The sequence below is a fragment of the Aethalodelphis obliquidens genome, unplaced genomic scaffold, assembly GCF_003676395.1.
Source record: "Aethalodelphis obliquidens isolate GAN/ISIS:26980383/991018 unplaced genomic scaffold, ASM367639v1 scaffold25, whole genome shotgun sequence".
NCBI classification, from domain to species: Eukaryota; Metazoa; Chordata; class Mammalia; order Artiodactyla; family Delphinidae; genus Aethalodelphis; species Aethalodelphis obliquidens.
Window position 1 is genome coordinate 5,475,964 of NW_020837969.1, and position 16,706 is coordinate 5,492,669.

Sequence of the window (16,706 nt, forward strand, 5' to 3'; positions counted from 1 at the left end):
ATAAACTATAGGGACCTAAAGTCTCCCACAACTTGACTGAATACCTGACATCTCTTTAAAAGTAGTGATGTGGGAACCTGGGAAGGAGGGGGTTTACTTACCTCTATTGTACGTCTCTGGCATTGAATATTCAAGTTCATGCAGAAAGCAGTGTGCTTACTTCACTGGGCATTGATACCGTGATAGCAGTTGTGACTTTTCATGGGAATATTGCTGCAGAGCAACTGCCTGAAAAGCTCATCAATCAGTGTTTCTCAAACGCTAGCATCTCATTAGTACAGTGTCCTCCCAGGGAGCATGCATCTCCCCCTCCCCTGCTTCATCCTGCAAGTTGCATCTTGTCCTGGACCGACATTATCATTTCCACAATCTTTTCTTGCTTCTTCCTTTGTTATGATCTGTTCACTTTCCCACCTGGCCTACAGGTTAGAGAACTGAGTACTTGGTCACTTCTAAAGTGGACAAAGCGTGGGACTTCCCTAGTGGCGCAGTGGTTAAGAATCCGCCTGCCAATCCAGGGGACATGGGTTCAAGCCCTGGTCCTGGAAGATCCCACATGCCGCGGAGCAAATAAGCCCATGCACCACAACTACTGAGCCTGCGCTCTAGAGCCCACAAGCCACAACTACTGAGCCCACGTGCCACTACTACTGAAGCCCCTGCTCCTAGAGCCCATGCTCTGCAACAAGAGAAGCCACCACAGTGAGAAGCCTGCACACCACAACGAAGAGTAGCTCGCTGCAAGTAGAGGAAGCCCGCGTGCAACAGCGAAGACCCAACGCAGCCAAAAATTAAATAAATAAATAAAGTGAACGAAGTGTGAATCAAGGAGAGACAAGAGTGTTGCTCTCGTAACTACTGATGCATGCATCAGTAACGAAACATTTAGGGTATCATTGGGGTCCATGAGGAAACCGCCTGGTATAAAAAAGTCTTTAGAAATCTATTCTGCATACTACTGTTATGTTGTAAAACTTTGCATATCAGGTTTTCAAAGTTTAATGATCGCCTATTTTCCTACTCAGATTACTAAGCCGTATGCTGTTTTTTCCATAAAGCCATTCAATTGTTCGGTATCCAACTCAGTTCTTCTTTCCTGAACTTTATTAGTTTGGCATTTCTTTCTCACTGATTGTTTCTGTGTTCCTGATGAATAGCTGCTGTTTGATACACGTACTTTAAAACTGGCTTTTTGTATTCAAAAGCTGCATAAATGATAACAGAAGCCAAAAATTTCTAAATAAGTAAAATGGAGAGAAATTGGGTGTTTTTTGTTTTTCTGATTGCAAATGGCCTGTAGACCAGGATCTATGTCAGGGGCAAAAGCAGGGTAAGCTGAGATCCCCTGGGAAGCATTCGACCTCAAGAGTCCATCAGGAAGAGCCACCAGCTAGGAACATAAATGCCTATATTGAAGTATAGCATCCAGTCCAACTGTTTCAACAAGCTAATTGAAAGTACAGGAGTCAAAAACAGCCTTGCAGAGAGATGACCCATTCTCCCATAATAAATTGAGCATCTGCTGACAAAGAAAGACTGGTAATGTTGCTCCCTTTAATGAATATACTCTGAGGGTCAACAACTAATCCCTATTAAAAGGAGAAAGTATCAATAGATTGAAAACACAAAGACAGTCTGAGAAACATCTAAGGATACATAGACTCTTGCTTGCAGTATATATTTTTTTAAAGAGGCACTTCCTCACTTTTAGAAACTAACGAAAACTTACCTTGTATAAGTTAAGCTTGTTTTTATAAAATCTGCCCCAGCTAACAAGCCCAAAGACGGCACCAATGGCTGGATATAATGATTATTTGTTATTGCAACAGGAATGATTAAAAAGCACATTATTTCACACATCTGCACAAATATACACCATAAACCGCATGACATCTTTTTATTCAAAACTATAGAGTGAAATCACAACCTTACATCGGCATCAACGAGGGATTTGTCCTTTCTCATGAAACCACAAATTATTTTACCACAAATGCAAATTTAAATTCCCTGCATGTCTTCTCTGTTTTCTCATTTATCTCCCAGTTACACATTTTGGAAACTGAGATGGAGATTCTTTTTTTAATTAAGTGAGAAAATAAAAATTCATCATTGCCTGAGTACAGTGAATCCTCGAGTCCCCGATAGGCTAATGGGGAGAATGATTATCGTTACAGTTCAACAAACATATCACTTTGACATAATAACTAAAGGTGATTTCTCTTCAGCTGGTCCGAGGCAGGTGAGAATAAACATGGACTAACTAAAGAGAATGAGTGACATCTGCTGGATGGTAAGAGAAATGAAAAGAAAATATTCAAGTATGTAAATGCTCACATTTCACCATCCTAGAACCCACTGATGTCTGAAATCTGTAACAACATAACAAAGTTGGTATAAATCCTCGGGAACAAAAGGGTAACGGGGTGTGATGGGAGGAGTACAACGTGTAGGTTGTAGTATTGTGGGTCCAATCAAGGGAGCTTCAGCCCCCGAGCAGCCATGCGACCTCTATAAATACCGTGTTTCTGCTGCCTGTGATTTTCTACATCTTATTGTTGATTTCTATAATCTGTGGCTTTCCATAGGCTTGACTCTGGCTGGGTCTGTGCAAGCAATCACATGAGCTTTGCAAATCTAGGACCAAGAAATTCACCCAAACCAATCATTAGGAGGATCAAAACAAAACTCAGCCCCCAAATGGGCAGACACACGGCATCAGACATTGCTCAGTCATCCCTTAAGTTGCGCTTTCTTTTTTCAATTTTAAAAGCTATTTCTTAATGAGGTAACAGGATAACTCTTTATTGAGAGCCTATCCTATTATTTCATTTAGGCTGTCCTGCACCTCCATGATGTAGATATTCTTAACTCCTTTTATAGAGAAGCTGAGTGTCAGAGGTTACACAGGCTGGAAGGGAAGGATCTGCCACTCACTCTTCAGTTCTACCTGACCCCAGGTCTGCACTTTTCACTCTACAAGCTGATTCTGGGGACATGGTATTTTCGTATCTTCCAGTGCCAATGCCATTTCATGCCACTTTTTAACTGTACAGCCTTTATTAAAGACAACAGATAATTGTCCATACACACTGACCGAAGACCTTGATTCTTTACTCATAACTTGGTCCTGCTTTGGACATTGTCTGTAAGCAATTGCTTTGCAAAGACCCTCAGGCCAGTTAGGTTGCACTCAGCATCTTTCTTTCTCAAGAGCATTTTTAAATATGGTCTGGATCCTCAGTTTCTTTATTTTTACAGTGATGGACATGGATTAGGTAATTCCTAAGAGCTCTTCCAGCTGTGTATACACAGAAAATAAACCCAGACCGAGTTGCTGGTTTCCTTCTTGTTCTGTAATCACCCACTCTCAGAGTCAGTACATATACATTGTACTCCTCATTCCGTCGTTGAAAGAAGTGCTTTTTACCTTTTAGAATTTTTATTTTTGTTTACAGTATCTCATGACAACTCAAGTGAAACTATGTACTCAAAGGTAGTCTATTTTTACTCACAAACAAGGCCACTCAAGATATTTTCTTGCCCGACTAAAAAATTGAAAAAGTATAGCCCCTACTCTTTCAGTCATCTGAAAATGAAAACTTTATTTCGTCCAAAAAGGAAAATAGCTGTGATCAAAATTCACGACACATGTACAAATGACCCCAAAACTATATTTTTTAATAAAAAGATCCTTTCTATGAATTACAGGAAAAACATCAGATAATAGCATACCAGCTCCTTAAGTAGTTGACAGGGTTTTCAAATTTCCTGAGGTTACAATTGCTATTATTTTACTTCCAAAATGAATAAAAGTGATCTTAATATTGTTTTAAATACTAATGTAGAAGGGGAAAGTGACAATATAAATGTCTTCTACAATTAGTCAAATTCTTGCGTTAAGATACAGCAGGTCGAATCTTGAACTCAGTAGCACCATCTAGTGAAGATAAACCAGAAATGCTTGTTTTCTTTGGCTGTTGGTCCCAGGGCCCAGCAACAGCTAATCCAGCCTCGCCTCCAGGGTGGTGGGAGACTCCCTGCAACAGGTACTTCTTAGCAACAAAAATGTCATTTGCTTGAGAATAACTTAAAGTCCCATTTATGAAATATACCAAACAATTTACCTTACTATTTTAAAAATGTAAGTATCTAATTATGAGCTTATTCTTAACAACCTATCTCACATCATAAAAGATGCGGATAAATGATCTTATAAGGAGTTGAGTGCTGTGTGTGTGTGCGTGTGTGTGTGTGTGTGTGTGTGTGTGTGTTTAAATTACTCATTCACTCATTTATTAACAGACATACTTAATTTGTAGTTTCTTTTATTTTCTACTTCTGCAATCTTGCATAACTCCCGTGCTCTGTTTACATTTCTGTGACAGACGTTAAACTGAACCCCATGTTACACCAACTTCCTCTTTCTTGCTCTTGTTACTACTGTTGCTTCCTGAATTATCCAGGCTACCTGGTTGACGCTGCAGCCACTTTGCACTGTTATCTGTGTATTGATTACAAGTAATTCTCCTACTCAGAGATCGTCTGAAAGACTGCCATTGCATGATTCACTATGTTCCTTTTTCCCCCTCTTATTTTCCAGCTCAGATATCCTAGCAGCCTGTGCTGCCACTGAGACTCTAGCAGCCTAGGTCACAGAATCTGATTACAAAACCTAGAGCCCCTGCCACCTCCTTGGACCCTGTTGGATCACGAGCAAAAAATAAATATGCATTGTTATTAAGCCACTGAAATTCTGGGATTGTCTGTGCTTACAGCATAACCCAGCCAATCTTGAGGGAAACAAATGATTAGCTCAATGTGAAACAGATAAGGCAGCTCATAAATCCACTCACCTGGATGAACAGAGACATCTTTACAGGCTGAAAGCAAGTACAGAAGGTCTTGCCCATCTCTCTGTGTTGTGTAATTCCCACTTTCCCTGGGACACTGTAGACGTCATATCCTGGGACACTGTAGAGGTCATATCCTGGGACACTGCAGACGTCATACCCTGGGACACTGTAGACGTCATACCCTGGGACACTGTAGATGTCATATCCTGGGACACTGTAGACGTCATATCCTGGGACACTGTAGACGTCATGTGTGACATGAGACTTGCTGGCACATCCACGGAACAAAGGTCTCCCGAGTCAATGCATATTTCCCTCTCTGACCTCAGATTCCTCCCTTGCTTCATCACATTTCTGCTTGATAATTAAGACAAATAATCTGTGTCAAAAGAGGAAACTTCCTCTTAGCTTGTGTGTCTAATGGCGGAGACTCTCAAAAGAGCCAGGCTGCTGTTTCAACTTTCAGGTCAGTGGAGCCATTTCTGTTTCTCCTGGAAAGCAAGGTCTTTAGAGTAGCATAGCCCAAGTCACGAGAACAGAGGTGACAAGGACAAAAAGTGCCGGTTGGTCATAAGGTGTTAAAAAATGCCACCTATGATTTGGCCAGTGGGGGGATCTTCATGGTTGAGCCCACGGAGAACTGCCATCCCTGCTAACACGGTCACTCTGTCCTGAAGTCAGTGAACAAGAACCAGAGGAGGTAAAGACAGAAGCTAACATCTACAGGACAAGTCACCTTCTCCACTTGGTTATTAAGAGCTGCCTCTTCAGGGAGAGCCCTCTGGTGAGAACTTCCGTGAGTCACTAATGTTCTCACATCCTGGGCCCCTTCCTAGATATCCTGTCCTGTACTCTTCCCCAAGCTTACTTGTCTCCAAGGTTACTTCTTCCAAGTGCTGACCAGTGACCCAAACTACAAGCAATTCCCAAGAACTGGTGTCGCTCCACACTTCTTGCGATCTCTCTTTCCAGGAAAAGTGAATCCTAAGACATACTACTTAGACACCCGGTCACAGAGATTTCCTTCTCCAGTATCCTGAAGGTCACTATAGTTCTACAGTTCATCACCCCTGCCTAATGCAGAATGTCACGGGGAGCCATCTATAAGCCAAACTCAGTTGTTTTCTTCTTCAGATAACTCCATGTCAGGTCGCAGATGTGGATTGAGAAAGGGACAGGTGGCAATGAGTTTACCAGTGCATTCAGGGCTTGTCTGATCCCATATAATCCCTTCAATTAAATGTTGGAGAGTTGTAATGACTTGAGGCTTAGAGGATCAGACAGAACTTATTTTTGACGTGCCTCTCAAGTTGCACGATTACTGGCATCTCAGAGCCCGAGAGTGAACCAAGAATTATTCTCAAAGCAATATTTACTTTCTGAAGAGAGCATGGCTTTGTTCCAAAACCCTAAGGGTATTCGCTCTGATTCACCCATCAGAGCTCATCACAGACTCCACACAGCAGCCCAGTCAGGTGCAGACTCTGGAAGCACCACTGGATCCACCGGGACATTGTCAGAATTGCTTGCATAGCAAACGTGTTGAACAGAAGGATCTTCTTTTATTCTGGGCCCCATTCAGGCTCTCAGCCTTTGAGTTACCAGGTTATTCAGCATTGGGGTTGGAGCAGACACCACAATGGGTTCATGCTGCCTCCTAAGCCCAAGATGACAACATATGAAATGTTTAAAAATAAAAGATGGACCTTAATAAATGAACAAGGACCAAGAGACTTAAAAAGGGGTCGTGGAGTTTATGTTTGTGTATGGTGCTAGGAAGTGTTCTAATTTCATTCTTTTACATGTAGCTGTCCAGTTTTCCCAGCACCACTTACTGAAGAGGATGTCTTTTCTCCATTGTATATCCTTGCCTCCTTTGTCATAGATTAGTTGACCATAGGTGCATGGGTTTATCTCTGGGCTTTCTATCCTGTTCCATTGATCTATATTTCTGTTTTTGTGCCAGTACCACACTGTCTTGATTACTGTAGCTTTGTAGTATAGCCTGAAGTCAGGGAGCCTGATTCCTCCAACTCTGTTTTCCTTTCTTAAGATTGCTTTGCCTATTCGGGGTCTTTTGTGTTTCCATATGAATTGTAAGATTTTTTGTTCTAATTCTGTGAAGAATGTCATTGGTAGTTTGATAGGGATTGCACTGAATCTGCAGATTGCTTTCGGTGGTATAGTCATTTTCACAATATTGATTCTTCCAGTCCAAGAATATGGTACTTAAATGTAAGACCAGACACTATAAAACTTTTAGAGGAAAACATAGGAAAAACACTCTTTGACATAAACCACAGCAAGATCTTTTTTGACCCACCTCCTAGAGTAACAGAAATAAAAACAAAAATAAACAAATGGGACTTAGTTAAACTTAAAAGCTTTTGCACAGCAAAGGAAACCATAAACAAGACAAAAAGACAACCCTCAGAATGGGAGAAAATATGTGCAAATGAAACAACAGACAAAGGATTAATCTCCAAAATATACAAACAGCTCATGGAGCTCAATATCAAAAAAACAAACAATCCAGTTAAAAAATGTGCGGAAGACCTAAATAGACATTTCACCAAGGAAGACATACAGATAGCCGAGAGGTACATGAAACGATGCTCAACATCACTAATAGAGAAATGCAAACCAAAACTACAATGAGGTATCACCTCATGCCCGTCAGAATGGCCATTATCAGAAAAGCTAGAAACAATAATGCTGGAAAGGGTTTGGTGAAAAGGGAACCCTCCTACACTGTTGGTGGGAATGTAAACTGATACAACCACTATGGAAAACACTATGGAGGTTCCTTAAAAACGTACAAATAGAACTACCATATGACCCAGCAATCCCACTACTGGGCATATATCCTGAGAAAACCATAATTAATTCAAAAAGGAACATGCGCCACAATGTTCATTGCAGCTCTATTTACAATAGCCAGGACATGGAATCAACCTAAATGTCCATCAACAGATGAATGGATAAAGAAGATGTGGCACATATATACAATGGAATATTACTCAGTCATAAAAAGAAACGAAATTGAGTTATTTGTAGTGAGGTGGATGGACCTAGAGACTGTCATACAGAGTGAAGTAAGTCAGAAAGAGAAAAACAAATACCATATGCTAACACATATATATGGAATCTAAAAAAAAAAATGGTACTGATGAACCTAGTTGCAGGGCAGGAGTAAAGAGTTAGGCATAGAGAATGGACTTGAGGACATGGGGTGGGTGGGTGAAGCTGGGGCGAAGTGAGAGTAGCATCGGCATACATACACTACCGAATGTAAACTAGATAGCTAGTGGGAAGCAACAGCATAGCTCAGGGAGATCAGCTCAGTGCTCTGCGATGACCTAGAGGGGTGGGATAGGGAGGGTGAGAGGGAGGGAGGCTCAAGAGGGAGGGGATATGGGGACATGTGTGTGCATATGGCTGATTCTCTTTGTTGTGCAACAGAAACCAACACAGTACTGTGAAGCAATTCTACTCCAATAAAGATCTATTTAAAAAAGGGGGGGGGGGGTCATGGAAATTATAAAAGAACAAAGTAGAACTTTAAGAAATAAAAAAATAATAATTCTATAAATGGGTTAAATATCAGATTAGACACATCTTAAAAAAGAATTAGTGGCCTGGAAAATAGATCTGAAGAAAATATACAGAGGGAACAAAGAGAACAAAATTTGAAAGAAAAGTTAAAGAGCCTTGAAAGACAGAGTGAAAAGAAATCAATCCACAGACACAGAAAATACAACTTATATCAAACAGGAAAGAAAAGAATTTATCAGCAGCCAACAGAGAAAATACAGAATGAGATAAAATGATCAGACTGATACATATTCTCAGAAGCTAAAAGATGAGGCAGAAGATAGAGGAATAATATGCCTTCGTCCATTCAGCCAGCTACAACAAACTATCACAGACTGGGTAGCTAATAAAGAACAAATTTTTACTTCTCTGAGTTCTGGAGGCTGGAAATCTGAGATCCGGGTGCCGGCGTGGTCAGGTAGGGCCGTCTTCCAGGTAGCAGACCTCTTCTTGTGTCCATACCCCTGCACAGGTGTCAGGGAGCTTTCACTGGGGCCTCGTTTATACGGGCATGGATCTCGTTCGCAGGACTCTGCTCTCAGGACCTGATCTCAGGACCAAAGGCCCTACCTCGTAAGGTAACCCCATCACACTGGGCACTCAGGTTTCATCATATGAATTGGGGGCTGGGTGCAGCAGTGCTGAAACATTCAGCCTATAGCAAATATCTTCAAAGAGTTGAGAGAAAATAACGGTCCATCCGGAATTAATCACTCAGCAAAACGTTTCAACAACATGGACAAAGCAACATATTTTTTGATAAACAAAACCTAAGAGCATTACCACCATAATTTTTTCATCAAAGGAACATCTAAGAGATGGACTTCAGAAAGATGGGCAAAGCAGGAAGCAGTGGCAAGTCAGGAAAATGGTACATATATGAGTAAACCTAAACATAGACATTTATAATGATGATGAGGGGTGATGTCAGATTTGTCCTATTTAATTTGAAAAAAGCTAAAATAATGGACCACAGTAGCATGTAGGTCACGAGCAGGTGAATATGGCCCAAGTGTGCCGCCTGGAACTCAAAATACAGCCCAGCCGTAGACAAAGACAAAAAATCCCAGCTCTCATGAAACTTGCATTCTTAAGAATTAATTTAAGAATCATTAACTTAAAAATGTGTTACACATGTATGGCAATATTTCAAGGTTTACATAAATTTTTAAGAATATCAGTGAATTAAAAATGAAATAAAAACAAACAAGAAGGCTCAATTCAAAATAAAACAGGAAATGAGCATAGAAACAGAAGATTGTATATTAAGTACAAAAAGGAGAGAATAATTCCAAATAAATTGATATTCATGATAACCACCAATTAAAACAGAGATTATCAGATTGGCTTTTTTTTTTTTAACATCTTTATTGGAGTATAGTTGCTTTACAATGGTGTGTTAGTTTCTGCTGTATAACAAAGTGAATCAGCTATACATATACATATATCCCCATATCCCCTCCCTCTTGTGTCTCCCTCCCTCCCACCCTCCCTATCCCACCCCTCTAGGTGGTCACAAAGCACCGAGCTGATCTCCCTGTGCTATGCAGCTGCTTCCCACTAGCTATCTGTTTTACATTTAGTAGTGTATATATGTCCATGCCACTCTCTCACTTCGTCCCAGCTTACCCTTCCCCCTCCCCATATCCTCAAGTCCATTCTCTATGTCTGCATCTTTATTCCTGTCCTGCCCCTAGGTTCTTCAGAAACATATTTTTTTTAGATTCCATATATGTGTGTTAGCATACGGTATTTGTTTTTCTTTCTGACTTACTTCACTCTATATGACAGACTCTAGGTCCATCCACCTCACTACAAATAACTCAATTTCGTTTCTTTTTTGTTTGTTTTTATTTTTTTTTACATCTTTATTGGAGTATAATTGCTTTACAGTGGTGTGTTAGTTTCTGCTTTATAACGAAGTGAATCAGTTATATATATACATATGTCTCCATATATCTTCCGTCTTGCGTCTCCCTCCCTCCCACCCTCCCTATCCCACCCCTCTAGGTGGTCACAAAGCACTGAGCTGATCTCCCTGTGCTATGCGGCTGCTTCCCACTAGCTATCTACTTTACGTTTGGTAGTGTATATATGTCCATGCCACTCTCTCGCTTTGTCACAGCTTACCCTGCCCCCTCCCCATATCCCCAAGTCCATTCTCTAGTAGGTCTGTGTCTTTATTCCTGTCTTACCCCTAGGTTCTTCATGACATTTTTTTTTCTTAAATTCCACATATATGTGTTAGCATATGGTATTTGTCTTTCTCTTTCTGACTTCACTCTGTATGACAGACTCTAGGTCTATCCACCTCATTACAAATAACTCAATTTCGTTTCTTTTTATGGCTGAGTAATATTCCATTGTATATATGTGCCACATCTTCTTTATCCATTCATCTGTCGATGGACACTTAGGTTGCTTCCATGTCCTGGCTATTGTAAATAGAGCTGCAGTGAACATTGTGGTACATGACTCTTTCTGAATGATGGTTTTCTCAGGGTATATGCCCAGTAGTGGGATTGCTGGGTCGTATGGTAGTTCTATTTTTAGCTTTTTTTTTTTTTTTTAATGTTTAATTTGTTGAAGACTTCCATTTTTTTTTTTTTTTTTAACATCTTTATTGGGGTATAATTGCTTTACAATGGTGTGTTAGTTTCTGCTTTATAACAAAGTGAATCAGTCATACATAAACATATATTCCCATATGTCTTCCCTCTTGCGTCTTCCTCCCTCCCACCCTCCCTATCCCACCCCTCCAGGCTGTCACAAAGCACCGAGCCAATATCCCTGTGCCATGCGGCTGCTTCCCACTAGCTATCTACCTTACTATGTTTGTTAGCGTGTATATGCCCATGACTCTCTCTCGCCCTGTCACAGCTCACCCTTTCCCCTCCCCATAACCTCAAGTCCGTTCTCTAGGAGGTCTGCGTCTTTATTCCTGCCTTACCCCTAGGTTCTTCATGACATTTTTTTTTCTTAAATTCCATATATATGTGTTAGCATACGGTATTTGTCATTTTCTTTTTGACTTACTTCACTCTGTATGACAGACTCTAGGTCTATCCACCTCATTACAAATAGCTCAATTTCGTTTCTTTTTATGGCTGAGTAATATTCCATTGTATATATGTGCCACATCTTCTTTATCCATTCATCCGATGATGGGCACTTAGGTTGTTTCCATCTCCGGGCTATTGTAAATAGAGCTGCAATGAACATTTTGGTACATGACTGTTTTTGAATTTTGGTTTTCTCAGGGTATATGCCCAGTAGTGGGATTGCTGGGTCATATGGTAGTTCTATTTGTAGTTTTTTAAGGAACCTCCATACTGTTCTCCATAGTGGCTGAACCAATTCACATTCCCACCAGCAGTGCAAGAGGGTTCCCTTTTCTCCACACCCTCTCCAGCATTTATTGTTTCTAGATTTTTTGATGATGGCCATTCTGACTGGTGTGAGATGATATCTCATTGTAGTTTTGATTTGCATTTCTCTAATGATTAATGATGTTGAGCATTCTTTCATGTGTTTGTTGGCAGTCTGTATATCTTCTTTGGAGAAATGTCTAAGGAACCTCCATACTCTTCTCCCTAGTGGCTGCATCAATTTACATTCCCACCAACAGTGCAAGAGGGTTCCCTTTTCTCCACACCCTCTCCGGCATTTACTGTTTGTAGATTTTCTGATGATGGCCATTCTGACTGGTGTGGTGATACCTCATTGCAGTTTTGATTTGCATTTCTCTAATGATTCGTGATGTGGAGCATCAGATTGGATTTTAAAATCCAGCTTTATGCTATTTAAAAGAGACATCCTTAAACACAAGGACATAATAAGGATGAAAGCAAAATGACTGGAAACTGTCTACTGTGGAGCCACACCATCTACTGTTGCCAAACAATTTGTAGTTCAGATTGCCCAGAAAATACCATTTTTTCATCCTGTTAGTGGGTTTGTTTTTCATCTGGTTTTCAATAACTTTTAAAAATTTACTTGTCTTGTTTCAGCAGGAGTGGATTTATTGGCAGTATGCACACATTTGCGATAAGACTGATTTATTTCCCTTAGTCCCACTCTTAAGAGTTATTTTTTTCCACGCCACTGGTTTCGAGCCTCGTCTGTTCATGAGATTAGATATTGCTTTCTCTTACCTTAACCCTCTCACAGCTTTTGGCAAGTTCTGTGTGACGCAAGACTAAAGGAACCCACAAGTGCACTTTCCTGTGGGTCATTTTTCTTTATGCGTTTCCGTGTTGTAAATCGTACCCATCAGGCCGCAACACGAGGCAGCATGGAATGCGGGAGACCTAGTACTTGTTTTTCTCGGCTCTATCACCAGGGGGCACCAAAGCCCCAGTAATCAGCAAAAGAGGCTCATTTGAGAAAAACCAGGCACCAAGGTGTTGACCCTGCATAGAGCACAGTGCCCAGCTGAAAGCTGTCTGTGAAATTACTGGGGCATGAAAACTTCTTACTGTAAAACATTAACTTTAAAACCAAGAAATTGGGAAAATTGTACTGATGAAAATTACTTCCCTCTCTAGTGATTTCATAGGTTACACTGAACTTAAAATATTTCACGTAGAAGATGAATAAATATATAGGAAATTATATGAATGAGTTATATTAAGTTCTTATATGAAAATATATGAATATATATAGAAAATTATTCTCTTATGCCATCTCACTAAATAATTAAAACAGTGATGCACTGGATATATATTTGCTTCTTTCCCCTATTAATCTTCGTAAAGCTTGTTGGGCCTGAGTGTCTTCTATTAACACGCTCTTTATTGTGTGATTTCTAGCCAGGGGTACCTGACTCCTGTAGTTCACCAGAAAATGAGAGGCAACCATCACATAGATAAAGCTGAGTAAGAGGATGGATGACACGTAGTAGATGTGCAGTAACTAGTGTTCTCTGTCCTGGTGATGGACATTGTAATGGACTTTGGAGCCAGCTAGACCTGTGTTCAGAACCCCTCCTAGTCTGACCTTGAGCTAAGTTTCCTGAACCTGTTTTTCCCATCTGTATCCCACATCAGTCCTGTTCCTTGGGTGAGCCAAGAATCCTTGTCTCGGAGTCTGGCCCTTGCTACTCCCGGGGTCAGGATTTCTCCTCTATCTGACACCCTGAAGTCCATTCTCTCATCTCCTTCAGGTATCAGCCTTATCCCCCTTCCCCGATTCTTCTTCTCCATAGTACTTATTATGACACAAAATACATCTTACTTCATGTGTTTGCTAGAGACTCTCCCCACTAGACGATGAGCTCCATGAGAGCGGACATTGTTCTTTCTGCTTTGATCGCTGCTCCGTCTCTAGCGACTAGAGCAGTGCCTGTGGCCAACAGGAGCACAGTAAACGTCTGCTGAGTGATGAATGACTCCCAGGAATGTTACGGCTGCTGATGATGTTTATAGATCACCTAGCATATAATAGGTAACTGTAGCTGTTATTATGAAATTCTGTTATATTGTAGACTCAATTTCTTGATTCCTATTACAATTTGAACTTCTTTTAAACAAGGAGTCTTGAAATTGATTAACTAGGTCATGACCGTCTTTTTGTTTTCTTTTAATGACATGGAAGGGTAAGTGAGCATATGCCTATAGCCCAAAGTATTATTTTGTGAAACTTCACTTGCAATTTTATGTGTGTGGCAGGAGTGTGTCATAAAAGCACAGGTACCGATATAGACCCACTGCCTTTCATAGGTTGCCCTGGAGACCTTTTCTCACGGAATGTGCCTTCCTGGAAGGGGACTGACCAACAGGAGGCCTTGGATTTGGAAGATCGGTCCTTCTGGCCTCCTGGAGTCATCCCAGCCAGATAATACAGCTCACATTTTATCCTGGAAGCCCTTCAGCATCACCAGATTTAGCACTTGATGCAGCTCCAAGACTATGTCACAGAAACAGACAGGTAAGATCACCTGTTGGATAGAACCATCTGTTTTTCCAGAAATTATGTGGATGACTTTACGTTTTCCCTTGGAGTCCGAGCATCTCTCTGGTTGACGGGTCCTACCAGGGTCGGCCGCTGCACTGCAGCCAGCTGCGCAGAGCCTGGACACGGTTCCGCAGATGCAGTGGGGTTCCCGGCCCACTGCACCGCCAGGAGGAGACTCTTGGCTGCGTGATTCAATGTGACGTGTGACGTGTGCCGTGTGCCCCCACACCCCTCCCCCGCCTCCCACCCACTTTAGTGTGTTTATTCTGTCATGAGTAATCACTGCGATTACAATATTTTACCTCCTAACTCTATAACCGGAAAAATTTTAAAGGCAGGGCTGAGGACTCCCGGCTTTACTCTAAAAACAAAACAAAAACAAACTTCCCAAGAACACTTGAAGTGTTTGAGATGCTGTCTGTATGACCACATCACTCCACCCCCGGGTGTACGCAAGCGCGGTGTCTGGCCCGGTACAGATGCTGCATAATGCGCACAGATCAGTGAAGTAAAACTGGTGAAATCTGAATAAGGTCTACGGACTGTGCCAGTTCCCAGGCTCTGATACGGACCTATAGTTATGTAAGATGTCACCACAAGGGGGCGCTGAGATGAAGGGTACAGAGGACTTGTCTGTGCTATTTTTGAAACTTCCAGTGAACCGTAATAATTTTTTGAAGGATTAATAAAGGCCTTTAAACAATATATTTAGCCTCCTTCCTAACCAACACCCTTTGCAAAACTGGAATGACTGTTAGGTTACTTACCAGAAATGTATTTCTAATTAGCAGGGATGGGCAGGCAAAGGACAACTTTTAGAACCTGTGAGCAGTCTACATAATGAGAGGAGTAGCTCATTACCAGAAGGGTGATCAGGAATTGTTAAGCAGACAAATGACCAATGGAGAGAAATAAGAATATACAATGCACTGATTTTAAATACAAATAAATACTTAGAACTTGGTAGAAAAGATGCTGAGTAAATACATGTTTGATTTCTTGATTGCTACGGTATAATCAAGTGTAAAGAGCTGGCGGTCAGTGAACTGTCAGTCTTTAAGTTGAAAGTGACAAATAATGGGAGACAGACCTGATTCAGGTTCCGCATCTCTTTGGGGGTGCTTCCTCTCCTGAAGAGGCCTCTGACATGTTACCCTGACCTCTGTAACCTCCTGGATACCGACCCACGGTGATGCTGTTCCACTAGAGGACTCTGCAGTTTTCTTAGCTCTCCCCAAACCAATGACAGTGCTGAATCCTTCCTGCGCCCTGTGCGCCCAGAAGGAAGCAGTGGTCAAGAAGCCCCTGACCTTGGACTTTCTGAGAGCAGAACCTTGCCCACCAAGCCCGCATGTTCTGAGAAGTAACGGCATCCACCCCACCTCCGCAGGACTCTCTTATCTCTCTGTCTCTAAGAAACCCAAGCCTCCTTCCTCTTCCGAAACCCTTCTGCAGAAATGGACGTTCTCCCCATTGCAAGGGCCAGAATAAATCCACCTCCCCTTCGTCGTCGGTGCGTTTTGTCTCACACACCAACTTCCAGTCAGCTTTATTCCTTGTTTTTTCCCTGGCCTTTCTTATTCCAGATGGTTAAAATGAGGGTAAAATTTTCTATACTTTTCACAATCATTAATCAACTAATCTTCATGATCAAGCTAAGTGATTTCCATTCTTAGGTGAAAAACATTGGCGCAAGACTCAGTGTTTTGCATCAAATGAAATAACTACCTAAGTTGTCCTACCATTATAGGTAAAAGAAAAAACCCCTGCATCTTTGCTAAGAGACTTTAAAGTCTGTGAACTGTTCGGCCCTGTTCCCTCAACTCCCCTACATGCCCTACATTTTGCAGAAGTAATAAAAACCTGCCATGTGCCGAGAATCCCAGGAGGTCCTGTTCCCACACGCATTTACTTCTCCCAGCACTTCTGGAAGAAAGTTATGATCACCCCATGCTTCTGGCGAAACAGCACAGCCTGTACGGAGGGGCATTCAGCTCCGGTGCAGACGCCAGGGTCTGAATATGGGTTTTACCACTAACTACCTTTCAACACCCAGATCCCTAATCCCAAGCACACTCACCAGATGTACCAGGGGGATATGCATCAACACACATATTCCAACAAGGAAATACCTCTCTGCCCCTCTCCAGTGGGAAGGAAAGGCCTGGCTGAAAGCTACTTGAGGGCAGCTAGACTGAGGCTCACCTACTGACGGGCCGCTTTCCTTCTACAGGGATAACGCACTCATCAGGCTACAGGCTACAGGAGCCGGAATCCCTGCTTTACCAAATCAAGCCGAGAGAA